Source organism: Sardina pilchardus, chromosome 7 (genome assembly GCF_963854185.1).
Source record: "Sardina pilchardus chromosome 7, fSarPil1.1, whole genome shotgun sequence".
Lineage (NCBI taxonomy): Eukaryota > Metazoa > Chordata > Actinopteri > Clupeiformes > Clupeidae > Sardina > Sardina pilchardus.
This window is the reverse complement of record NC_085000.1, coordinates 35,380,459-35,393,677: the sequence shown is the minus strand read 5'-3', so window position 1 is coordinate 35,393,677 and position 13,219 is coordinate 35,380,459. Positions and strand designations below refer to the sequence as shown.

At 47.9% G+C, this 13,219-nt stretch overlaps 1 protein-coding gene across 4 annotated transcripts in view; it reads left to right on the top strand.

The window, feature by feature from the left end:
* Positions 1 to 1,968: 1,968 nt before the first annotated feature.
* foxp1a (forkhead box P1a) overlaps positions 1,969 to 13,219 on the top strand; it is a 64,391-nt gene continuing 53,140 nt past the window's right edge. For all 4 annotated transcript variants that reach the window (XR_009939895.1, XM_062541989.1, XM_062541987.1 and 1 more), the window contains exon 1: positions 1,969 to 2,115. The gene's annotated coding sequence lies outside the window, so the exon portion shown is untranslated. The remainder of the gene's footprint in view (positions 2,116 to 13,219) is intronic.

Sequence of the window (13,219 nt, the reverse complement as noted above, 5' to 3'; positions counted from 1 at the left end):
CGATCTATCTCTTTATCTCTCTCTCCATCTCTTTATCCCTCTCTTTCTTTTGTTTCCTTTTTGAGGTGGGAATAGAGCTGCACATAAGCCATGACTGTATACTTGCCCTGTTTATGTTGAGACAAAGGGGGCGAGGTAACCATGGTAGTTGCTTGGTTTGAAAGGCCTTTATTTTACGTTTTTAATGTCACCCCTTACAGTCAAAGTGTTAAACTTTATTGGAACACCTGTCTGCAGAGATGGAAAATTCAGCAAGGCCTGTGTCGTGACGCGGGTCACATTTATGTGAGAATGCACTAAAAGCACAATTATAATGTCACAGGCTCCATCATGTTTGAGCTAGAAGGAAAGCACATCTTTACATGCCACTTGGCTTTCCTACATGTATCTTTTTACACGGTAGGCGTACTGAAATCAATATCTTTATTTTTCTGAGTGCGTGTGTTAATCCAGGGCTCCCAGTCATGCTCGGAGACCTCCAACCGATTGTTCATCTTCTGGAATGGTGCCTTGTGTTCTCCCAGGGGTTCTGAATTAGAATGTTTTATTTCAATGTATTTAATCAGTTATAAATGGAATATTTTTGCCTATAGGTTTTGATCTATTGATTTAAATAAAAAACAAACATAACTGTAACTGGTGTCAACGTGTGTCTCGTGATCTCATCCCTCATCCAACCAGCTCATTGGACATGACACACGCTGCTGTGTGTGTGTGTGTGTGTGCGCGCGCGCGCGCGCGCTTGCAGACAATAAACCATGGACATAACCGCAACATTTCCAAGTGTAAAACTAAACTGATTCCATCCTAACACATCCGACGGCTACTTAAAAAAAACATCCCAAAAACTCCTGACATTGCAACTGTAAATGCTTCTGTGAAGTCAGTTTATTTATTATTTATTTATTTATTTATTTATTCATTATTATTTTTAAGTGGGCTGTATGTGGACACTTTCTACTATTTCAGGCTATTGAAATATCAATCACTGGTAGATCTCCCTCAATCACCATGTTAGATACCACTGTAAGCCAATAACTCTGGTAGATTTCATTCACCAACTTCGATACCACTGTAAGCCAATAACTCTGGTGTTTGGAAGTTTAGGTCATGTCCATATGAATGGTCAAGGGGATGCAGTTAGGGTGGCTACAAAAAAAGGAGGCGAAAAGACTTGCAAAAACCGCTCTGTCTCAGCCGTCGTAGGAAGCATGCATATGTGGAGATGAAGAATATTAGAAATGGAAGGACCTGCAAAAGCATACGAGGCATGTAGACCTGTCAACTTATCATTGATTCTGTCTTCCCAGAGGATTGGGATCTTGTTCTCCTTGCTTCCCTTTCGGATCCAACTAAAAGCATACATTGTGTGTTTAAACAGGTTTAAGCCACTGGGTGGTGCTGTATATCCAAAATTGAAATGAATTGTCATCTGTATGTAAGTAAGTGCTAATTGTGTATCCTTGGCGTTATTGTATTCCATACATTGAAGAGTCACACTTTTGTAGATGGTAGGCTAATGCAGATCGTCTTTGTACATCATGTTCATATGTCGGAAATATTGCATTTTGTAACACGAAAACTTCAGCGATGTTGCAAGCATGGTTGCAGAGAAAATCACAGACCGTATGGGGAGAATAGCTCGTTATTATTTTCTGTATTCATCCGAGACTATTTGCTGTGGAACCGCACACAGCAGGTGGACGTGACGTCATTGTTTTGCAAGATTGACACAAAATCACATTCGAACCTCATGGATAAAAGACGTGACTGTCCCGAGACTTAAATATCAAAGATGTCTCCTCCCCAAGACGACACAAAAGAGCCGAGCTGGTTAACAGATGTTCCTCATTGCAGTTAGTCCCTCCAGCGAGCAAGCGGATTAATACTTTGTTTACACTGTGCGCTCTCTCTCCCACCCCTGGCGTCCTCCTGCTGCTTGTGCGCTTGCTTGGCGCTGGTTGATTCACTTGCTCTCGTATCTACTAGTGAAGCTTGCGGCGGCGCCTGGACTCACTAGAATGGCTCAAACCGACTGATGTCTCAAAGTTACACTCGCAACTCAGTGTGTGCTTGTCACATTCTGCCGCTTTATTTAAACTTTCTCTAGACTGGGTAAGTGGCTCTCTCTTGTGAATAATTCCTCTATAGTTCACTTAGTTTACGCTGGGTAACGTTAAACGTTAATGTTCCATTTCATACCGCTACTAGCAGCTACTCGTTATTTGTTGCTCTGTATGTTAAAGAGTCATAACGTTAGCTAATGTTAGCAAGCTATAATAACTTAAATGTGTTGTTTTGCAAATTTACGTTAACGTTGTTGAAATGAAAGAGGACTGGTGGGATATATTCTAAATGTATGGATGCTGACCTCCTCACTCATTCTCGTCAGTGTACTTTTATGGCGTGATGAACGACGGTAGCGTTATGGTTATGTTGGCAAACTGGCTAACATAAGTTAACTCGGCTTGCTAACGCAGCTAGCAAGCTACTTCGGAGCTAAAGAAGTTACGTTACACTCAGAATAACACTCAGGAAAAGTTGAATGATATCCGAAAGTCGTCTTGGTTTAGAGAAACTGTGACTTGTTGGTCATTGCTAAGTTTGTTCATTTCATTCTGGAAATTTCTATTCATTGACGCGTGATTGTGGTATGTTAGCCTACTATCAACCGCTACTGTTATCGCCCTCAGCTAGCTTCCTAGGGCTACAGACGTTGCCTAGGGTCTATACAGCATGCTTGCCACTGTACATTAATGTTAGCCCAAGCTTGTGGGTGTTGCACAAGGTAGATGCGGATCCCTTGTCGCTGAAGTCGATTGTGATACGGCCTGCATTTTGACTCAGTGTTTGTGTAGCTACAACTACATTATAGTGGTAGTGAAACATAGAGAACCTTGCTTCAAGCAAACACAACGAACGTAATAAGGTTAACTTGCATTACCGTAACGTACGGGAACAGGTCGGAGACACTTGGTTTTGAATTTGCAGCCAACTTATAAGTCCCAATGAGATGGTGTGCAGAATACTGAAGGGGAAATCCCATTCCGCGCCGGTTAATATTGTCTTCAGTAGTCTGCGTGGTAATGTTGTCTCGGTATACATTTGTTGATTCATATTACTACATGCAAACGGAGGTCAGCTGTGTTCTGGAGGCATGCGATGCGGCAAGCAATGCAGCTCGTTAAAGTAAATGTTGCAGGTGTGGAGTTTAGGATAGACTTGTTCTGTAATTCGCCAGGTGTCACCCCCGGAGGCGTTGAGTTGACTTTTAGATCTGTGTCAGACTTGCTGATTACACACTTTTTATTCTGAATAAGACAGGGTTACCTGGATACCAGCATGTATTTGATAGTTTCCAGTACACTCACCTAAATCATTGGTCTTTTAATCTACAGAGATTTGAAGTAGACAACTTCAAGATCATGTTATATCATTATGGTTACCTTTTTTTGTACCTGATAGAAAATGCGGATGGCTAGCTTCTCCATATTCGTGGGCATTTGTTAAGGGTTTGTGTCAGGACTACATTTCCAGTAAACGGGGTGATGATGTGTGTGGTGGGAGCCCTGCCTCTTCTCCCCCCTATCTCCAGAGCAGGAGTAAACAACTGGACGTGGGGGGGGGGGGTGAGCAGCTCTGTTCTTGGCCATCAATCTGCCCCGTGTGCCTTAGGAAACTATGCGTGGCGTATCTGGAGGACCTTGCGTAGATCCCACCGCATGAATCAGCTGGGGCCCAGCCAAGCCTTGCGTAGATCCCACCGCATGAATCAGCTGCGTGGCGTAGCGGGAGGACATTGCGTAGATCCGAGCGCATGAATCAGCTGGGGCCCAGCCAAGCCTTTAACTGGAAGTTCACTTTTATTGCTTTTGCCCACTCACTGGTTTTGAGATGTAATTGCTGTGATTTTCTCACCACAGCAGAAGAGGTTGGTCGAGTAGCTGTCTCGTGTGTTGTCCAGTCAGCCGTTGTGCTGGTCACTGATGGCCAGAGACGGTCTGTTGTGGTGAGAGACGGTCAGGGCGTCTATCGTGGTGTCCGAGTGGCCTCAGGAAGCCGGCTCGCATGGTGTGTTTGGGGGAGGGGGGTCTGTTTGAGTTGGCAGGCATTTCCCTTTTCAGGGAACGTTTGCTGCCTAGTTGAGAAAGGGACTGTGTCTGTGTACGCTTAACCGCAGGCCCTCTGCTAGGAAGGGATTTTTCCTCCGTTTTAGGAAGCGTACATCCATCTTTCTGTGCTCCTGACAGAAAATAGATCTGGAGGCCCACTTCCCAGCTTATTTTAGCCCAATTATGAGATATCTTCAGACCAGCCTTATCTGGTGTTTCTTTAGACCACGTTTGCCTCTGCTATAAATAAGATATTTATAAAACACATTCTTTAAATGTTGATGAGTTGTAGAAGTTTCGGAGCCTGTTTTTTTTCCCCTTTCTGCGAGCCGTCTTTGCTCCCGGCCACTCGGTTGTTGGTCAAACACGTCCGTCTGAAGGTCAGTTCTTTCTCAGCTGCCGCGATCCATCTTCTTCTGAATGACCATAAAGAAGGCAGATATCTAGCAGTGCTGCCTTGGCCTATTCAAATGCTGAAGCCAGCCCAAGACAATAGGGCGCTGTGTGGCTTATCTTTATTTGCATATCTTAATATTTGTTCTTGAGGTGTGGAAGGCAGGCGATAGCCAGCGCTGAGCAAGGGGGGGCGGGATGCCCGGCGACAACAAGCTTTATCTGCCCCAGCGCAGGGATCCTATTGGGGCAGGTGAAGTGGCCCTTTGTTCACCCCTTATCAGTGCGTTTTATAGTGTTTCCTCTACAATATTGCACACATAATTGTGGGGAGAAGACTTGAGATTCCTGATAAGATTAGAGCATCATCTAACCGCTCAGCACTGTATTGGGAAGACGGTTCTAGCTGTTCGATTAGAACATGGTAGTAGACGGTTCCAGCCGTTTGATTCAGGCTGTGAGAAGAGCCGCAGTCCTAATAGAAAGAGATGATCTTCACTAGAATTATGGGTTTATGGTGCGCAGTGCAAGGATTGGTTGTTCAGTCTAATTCCTTTAGGATTTGTGCTGTCTGTGATTGAAAGGCCTGCTTTAAGCATAGAGTGCTGTTGACCAGCTCTATCAGTGATCATGTTTTCATCCAGTCTGTAATTCTCTGAATACTGAACAGAAAGCTTCATTGCTCTCCCAAAATGACAGTCTGCAACCAAAACATATCTCTTCAGATCTCATTTTGCTTCTGGGTTAGAAGAACTCCCCCATGTTTACCTCACCGAGGACAAAGCCTCTCTCTGTTGTTGTTGTTGTTGTTGTTGTTGTTGTTGTTGTTGTGGTGGATGTGCACCAGAAAAACAACAACAAGTCCCATCCCCCCTCCCTTCCCTGAGTGACACATTTTACACCACAAAGAGGCAGGCCACCTTCCCCAGTCTTTTTTTAGCCGGCTGGCCGGCCCCTTTCAGCAGAAGAAAGGGTGCAGCCGGGGTGTTGTTGATGCCCACTCAGAACAACAAAAACAAGTCACGCCCTGCTCACTGCAGGGTAAACACGGCCCTGTTTGACAAGGCCGTGGGGGGATGGGAGCCATTTTTTTTTCTCTCTCTCTCTCTCTCTCTCTCTCTCTTTCTTTCTTCTCACCATAGTTTCTTTGTTGTCACTCAGCTGTGTTTCTTTGAGCAAGAGTATCTATTGTGACTGATGACTGAGCAGTGGTGGTCCAGATGCACATTTGTCTGTGTGGCTTTGAGCAGGCACTGTGGAATGAAGTCAAGAGCTCTGAAGCAGAGTTTTGAAATTAGATGTCCATCATGAACACTGGACGTGCCTTTGGATCTGTTCTGTGTGTTGTGTTTGTCTGTGAGTTGATCTGTCCTGTGAAGTCCCTTTCCCACATAACTTCTAGAAGTTACCCGGACATATTTACCCGGGTAGAGGCACGACACGGACGTTTCCCACATGAGCTTTATGTCCGAGTGAGATACGGGTAATTGTGTTCACACTAGACCCGGGTAGGAGCCGCGAGGGGTGGGGCAATGTCAGCACTTGCAGGGGGAGGGAGATGACGCTAAATAAATGCGTTGTTGTGCTGTGTTGCCTGGATGATGCGAACTTACATCAGATCCAAAACATCATGAAACAACAGAAGCTAGTCAGCGGGAGCTAGCATAGAGGAAAAAATAGCTAACGCCAGGACCACAGTAAACAAAGCTCTACTTAAACCCTCTCTGGTATAAACATCCAACACAACAAATGAATAGAAAATAATGACACACCTGGAAAATATTTAAACAGCACACAGAGGTCTGAGGCTTCTTCCCAACTCCTACAAAAAGCAACAATGCTAAGTAACAGCGACGTTAACTATTAGCTGTTAATTGCTAACCACTGTAATAAACAGCTAGTTGCAAGCTAATCGACAACACTTCAAGCTATTCACGTTTGCAAGGATAATCCTGCCTGTCCCGCAACAAACACAACAACGTGATTGCAGTTTAAATTTTTATTGTACGTACACAACAAAATGTTACTGTTTTCTGTACTCCGGTGTTCTCGTCTGTGTTCATACTCGTAGGGCAATGTTTATCGTTACCATGGCAATTTGTACTTTCTGCCTCGCGCTGCAAGCAGGCTGCAAGGGCGCATTTCTATACGTCATCGGTACGCCCCCCATCTCTACCCAGAACTGTGCCGGCTGCGTTCCCACCTAAGCGCACCCGGGTAACATCTAGAAGTAGTACTAGGGGGCTAGTAGGGTGAGTTCCGGGTAAGAAAATACCCGAGTTTTGCGTTCCCACATACAGCCACCCGTTTGATATCCGTTTGACATCCGGATGTCTCGCTCATGTGGGAAAGGGACTAGAGTTGATCTGTTGTGTGAGTTGATCTGTTCTGTGTGTTGTGTTTGTCTGTGAGTTGATCTGTTCTGTGTGTTGTGTTTGTCCGTAAGTTGGAGCACGCCATCCCTTAGGAAACCTGAGCCACTCGAGTACAGAACCCTGTACGCCATGCAGTAGTGAACAAGCCAGTAAGCAGCTTCATGAGGTTCATGAGGAGTGTGTTGTGCTGGACGGGATCATGAGGAGTGTGTTGTGGTTCATGAGGAGTGTGTTGTGCTGGACGGGATCATGAGGAGTGTGTTGTGCTGGACGGGATCATGAGGAGTGTGTTGTGCTGGACGGGATCATGAGGAGTGTGTTGTGCTGGACGGGATCATGAGGAGTGTGTTGTGCTGGACGGGATCATGAGGAGTGTGTTGTGCTGGACGGGATCATGAGGAGTGTGTTGTGCTGGACGGGATCATGAGGAGTGTGTTGTGCTGGACGGGATCATGAGGAGTGTGTTGTGCTGGACGGGTTGATGAGGAGTGTGTTTTGCTGGACGGGTTCATGGGGAGTGAGAGATTGGTGTTAAAAATAGCCCCATTTGATCCACTCTTTGCTGGGGGACACAAGCTCCACTCAGCCCCCCCCCCCCCCAGCAGGAGTACTCTAGTGAGCCAGCACACACACTCCAGCACACACACTCCAGCACACACACCCTCCCCACAGCAGGAGTACTCTAGTGAGCCTGCACACATACCCCCCCACAGCAGGAGTACTCTAGTGAGCCTGCACACATACCCCCCCACAGCAGGAGTACTCTAGTGAGCCTGCACACACACTCCAGCACACACACCCCCCCACAGCAGGAGTACTCTAGTGAGCCCCCGCCCGCAGAAGTACTCCAGCACACACACCCCCCCCCAGCAGGAGTACTCTAGTGAGCTAGATGTGTGCTAGATTAGTGACCTCTGTAGCTGCTAGATTAGCCTGTCCAGTGTCGGCGTAGTAGCCTATCTCATGTCCATTTGGTGATGAAGGATATTGCTCTGGAGTTAGCCCAAGTGTTGAGGCAGTCACAACTGTATTGTTCCCTCTTTTTTGTTCATTTTAGCCTACTATTGAGAAGACATTGTTAAGTGTGTGTGTCTATGTCTTTCATTTGTTGAAGTTTGTGAACCTTTTAGAGAAATGAGGGTGCAGAAATGAACTCCATAACCTGTTAGAGAAACTAGGGTGCTGAAATGAACTCCATAAGGTCCATAATGGCGCTTTTTTGGAAGTGTCCTAACAAGGCGTATGGCTGATTGTGTGAGGCGAAGCTGCTACTCCACCAGTGTGTAATATTTCGGGTCTGTGCCGTATAAACATACAGCCGTGTGTGTGTGTGTGTGTGTGTGTGTGTGTGTGTGTGTGTGTGTGCCGTGGCTCTGTGGAGATGCAAGGCTGTCGCATGTGTTTCATCAGCAGCGGCGGCGTGAGCTCCCGTGTGCTGGTCTGGGACGGCTCCTTCAGTTAGCACGTCGTTTGTCTCTTTGAGTGCCCACGCACTGTGCAGTAGAGGCCGTGCCCAACTACAAACACATTATCTAGCGTTCCTACACATCTACTCTTAAAGCAGCACATTATCTAGCGCTCCTACACATCGACTCTTAAAGCAGCACATTATCTAGCGTTCCTACACATCTACTCTTAAAGCAGCACCTTCTACACATCTGCTCTTAAAGCAGCACATTATCTAGCGTTCCTACACATCTGCTCTTAAAGCAGCACATTATCTAGCGTGCCTACACATCTACTCTTAAAGCAACACATTATCTAGCGTTCCTACACATCTGCTCTTAAAGCAACACATTATCTAGCGTTCCTACACATCTACTCTTAAAGCAGCACATTATCTAGCGTTCCTACACATCTGCTCTTAAAGCAGCACATTATCTAGCGTTCCTACACATCTACTCTTAAAGCAGCACATTATCTAGCGCTCCTACACATCTACTCTTAAAGCAACACTAAAGAGGTTTTGGACCTAAACGTTTCCAAAATCATTTCAGTGCTTCATCAACTCATAACAGGGTGAGCGACACTTCTGCATTCGCTTGGCGGCCCTCTATCGGCTATGACCACTTCGTAAGTTTACCAAATCAGGTAGCGGATCCCCTCTCTCCCCTCCATCCCTCCCCTCTCTCCCCTCCCCTCCATCCCTCCATCCCCCCCCCCCCCCCCATCCCTCCTCCCTCTTCCCCTCCCCCCCATCCCTCCTCTCTCTCTCCCCTCCCCTCCATCCCTCCATCCCTCCTCTCTCTCCCCCCTCCCCTCATCCCTCCTCTGTGGTGACGACCAGCCACAGGCCACCTGCTGTAAACACGTAAAGTTATGACCCACAGACCTGTCCGCACTGGTGAATGAATGAGCGTGTGTGTGTGTGTGTGCGTGTGCGTGTGTGCGTGTGTGCGTGTGTGTGTGTGTGTGTGTGTGTGTGTGTGTGTGTGTGTGTGTGTGTGGCTTGCGTGTGTGTGTGTGTGCGTGTGTGTGTGTGTGTGCGTGTGGTCGGCGCTCTCATCTAGACGTTTGTTCTCGTGGCCCTTCTGCGTCCGTCTGTGCTTTGCTCATAAACGCAGCACTTAACGAGCACTTGTGCTAATCGTCCAATTAGGACCTGTTATCACCTCCATCTGCAGGCCAGCTGATTGGACCCCACGAGCTGGCGCAGCCCGACCTCTTAAAAACATCAGCAGGTCGCCACACATCTCCGGGATACCTTCATCAGAACACACACCGTGTAGAAGTGTGCTTTTTACACATCTCAGAGTTAACACACACAGTGCAGAAGTGTGCTTTTTACACATCTCAGAGTTAACACACACCGTGTAGAAGTGTGCTGTTTACACATCTCAGAGTTAACACACGTGGTAGAAGAGTGCTGTTTACACATCTCAGAGTTAACACGCCGTGTAGAAGTGTTCTTTTTACACATCTCGAGTTGCCTTCCTCTCAACACACACAGTGTAGAAGTGTGCTTTTTACACATCTCAGAGTTAACACACGTGGTAGAAGTGTGCTGTTTACACATTGTTAACACACACAGTAGAAGTGTTCTTTTTACACATTGTTAACACACACAGTAGAAGTGTTCTTTTTACACATCTCAGAGTTGCCTTCCTCTCCACACACACAGTGTAGAAGTGTGCTTTGGTACACAGTGATGCAGTGAAATCTGCGCTGTGTGTGTTTTCTTGTTACCAATAATGAAATGGATGCTTTATTTGTTTCTTCTTACTCCTTGTCTAAGCCAGAGTCTGCTCCGTGTCTGACTATGTGAAGGCTGATTGCTGCTTAAGCAGGGGCAAGTGCTGTAGATGGCATTAGTTTTGTAAGTATTGTTTTTAGCTGCGAGCTTCTCTTGGCTCCCCCTCCCTGCCGGAGTGCTTGCTTGTGCACCATTAAGTGTTTGCTGTCATAGCAACAGTGCGCACAGGCCTCGGGGCGGAAGATAAAGGCTTGTTTGTTGTTTGTGTTGTTGTTGTTGTTGTTCTCTGTCTCGCTCTGTTGTTTTTCTCCCATCCAGTCCTCTCACTGGTTGTTATGGGTGCTATTGTGTGTGTGTGTGTGTGTGTGTGTGTGTGTGTGTGTGTGTGTGTGTGTGTGTGTGTGTGTGTGTGTGTGTGTGTGTGTGTGTGTGTGTGTGTGTGTGTGTGTGTGTGTGTGTGTGTGTGTGTGTGTGTGTGTGTGGACACGGGAGGGGCCCTACCTGCATCACAGCACGCACAGACACACACATTGCTGTCCCTGGTGTGTTGTGGCGTCGGGGCTGTGGGATGCCTGCTCTTGTCATGGCCGTGGTCCAGGCTGAGCAAGAGGCTTTGCACGCCTGATGCTCACGCTCCCTTAAGTGACTTGTTTTTGCTCAAAATGTTTTTGTTTGTTTATTTAGTTCCTTTTTGTTGTGGTGCATCAGTATGTATGGACGGGTTTTCATTTTATTTTTCTTGTTTACAGAGGATTTGCTGGAGTTTTCTCTGATTTCAGGGTTGCCCGAGGCGTAATTTATGATGTTGTTGTTGTTGTTGTTGTTGTTGTTGTGAGTAACATTCAGGGTTGCCAGAGACACATTAATCCTCGCCTGCTCAGATTTCTCACAGCAAATTCCGAAGCCGATCTGCAGTGAATCAGTCACAGGGCAACACTATGGTGTCTCGGCTACACTCTACACTGGCCTCTTTAAAGCTGCACTATGGTGTCTCGGTTACACTGGCCTCTTTAAAGCTGCACTATGGTGTCTCGGTTACACTGGCCTCTTTAAAGCTGCGCTATGGTGTCTCGGTTACACTGACCTCTTTAAAGCTGCACTATGGTGTCTCGGCTACACTGGCCTCTTTAAAGCTGCACTATGGTGTCTCGGCTACACTGGCCTCTTTAAAGCTGCACTATGGTGTCTCGGCTACACTGGCCTCTTTAAAGCTGTGCTATGGTGTCTCGGTTACACTGACCTCTTTAAAGCTGCACTATGGTGTCTAGGCTACACTGGCCTCTTTAAAGCGCCCCCCCCTCTTCTCCTTCACACTGACCACCTGATAGAAGCTGTGAGTGCTGTGTCTGGTTGTTGTGTTTGCGTGTGCGTGCGTGCGTGTGTGCGTGCGTGCGTGTTTGCGTGTGTGTTGGCCTCTCTCCTGTGTCCCGTGCGTGTGTGTGTGTGTGTGTGTGTGTGTGTGTGTGTTTGCGTGTGTGCTGGCCTCTCTCCTGTGCCCCGCACCTCTCCCCGCTGCTCGGCTCCTATCTCCAGAGGCCGGGATCAAAGGCATTCCCGGGTGGCTCGCCATGCGTTTCCTCTCCTGACAGCTCCGGACGGCTGTGCTGCACCTCCATCCCAAAATCCCCATGTTTGTGTTGCCCGTCTGGCCCCAGCGCGGAGCCATGGGAAAGCTGGACAGGAGGAATGCTCGGGCCTTTGCCCAGGGAACCAAAACACTGTTTTCTGTGCAAATAGACCTCTGCTGGTGTAAGCCAAATAAACACACTCGGGCCTTGCAGAGAGAGGGAGCGGAGAGAGGGAGGGAGAGAGGGAGAGAGAAAGAAAGAGAGAGAGAGAATGAGAATGAGAGGGTGAGTGTTGGAACAACAAAATCAAATGTGCCTCTGAGTGAAGATGTTGCCGCAGCGTTTTGAGCAGGCAGTGGAAATGGCGCACAATAGCGCGGGGACGCTGTGTTCTCTTGGCTGCGTGGAGCGGCCGCCGCTTTGTTGCTCTGTAGTGTGTGTGTATGCGCCGCACACACACGCCGCCATTGTCATTCTGAGGCCGTCCCCGAGATGAGCGCTTGTGAAAACAAATCAAATCAGGCCTGGAAATTGGCACATGAAATTGCGTGTTTACCTTGCAGTGTTTTGTTTTGACAGCGTGCGTCAACAAGCTTTATTCAAAGAGTTGCCTTCTACTGCGGCAAGCCAGGGCCACCTTACAGTATACTGCGGCAAGCCAGGGCCACCTTATACTGCGGCAAGCCAGGGCCACCTTATACTGCGGCAAGCCAGGGCCACCTTACAGTATACTGCGGCAAGCCAGGGCCACCTTATACTGCGGCAAGCCAGGGCCACCTTACAGTATACTGCGGCAAGCCAGGGCCACCTTATACTGCGGCAAGCCAGGGCCACCTTATACTGCGGCAAGCCAGGGCCACCTTACAGTATACTGCGGCAAGCCAGGGCCACCTTATACTGCGGCAAGCCAGGGCCACCTTATACTGCGGCAAGCCAGGGCCACCTTATACTGCGGCAAGCCAGGGCCACCTTCCCAAAGCACTGGTGCAGCCGGCAGCAGCAGCCCACAGCACTCGTGTGGAAGCCAGGTACACAACAGGGCAGTTTAAAAGCCCAAGCAAGAGTCCGGCAGTTTAAAAGCCCAAGCAAGAGTCCGGCAGTTTAAAAGCCCAAGCAAGAGTCCGGCAGTTAAAAAGCCCAAGCAAGAGTCCGGCAGTTTGAAAGCCCAAGCAAGAGTCCGACAGTTTGAAAGCCCAAGCAAGAGTCCGGCAGTTTGAAAGCCCAAGCAAGAGTCCGGCAGTTTGAAAGCCCAAGCAAGAGTCCGGCACTTTAAAAGCCCAAGCAAGAGTCCGGCAGTTTAAAAGCCCAAGCAAGAGTCCGGCAGTTTAAAAGCCCAAGCAAGAGTCCGGCAGTTTAAAAGCCCAAGCAAGAGTCCGGCAGTTTAAAAGCCCAAGCAAGAGTCCGGCAGTTTAAAAGCCCAGAGCTGAGCGTTGGCTTTATGGCTCTGACACGGTATCAAGAGAGCTGATGGGGAGATATTCAAAGTCCTGCTGGTGCGTTGAGACGACAGGGTGTCTGCTCCTCCTGACGGCTGAGCTGGTGTGTGTGTGTGTGTGTGTGTGTGTGTGTGTGTGTGTG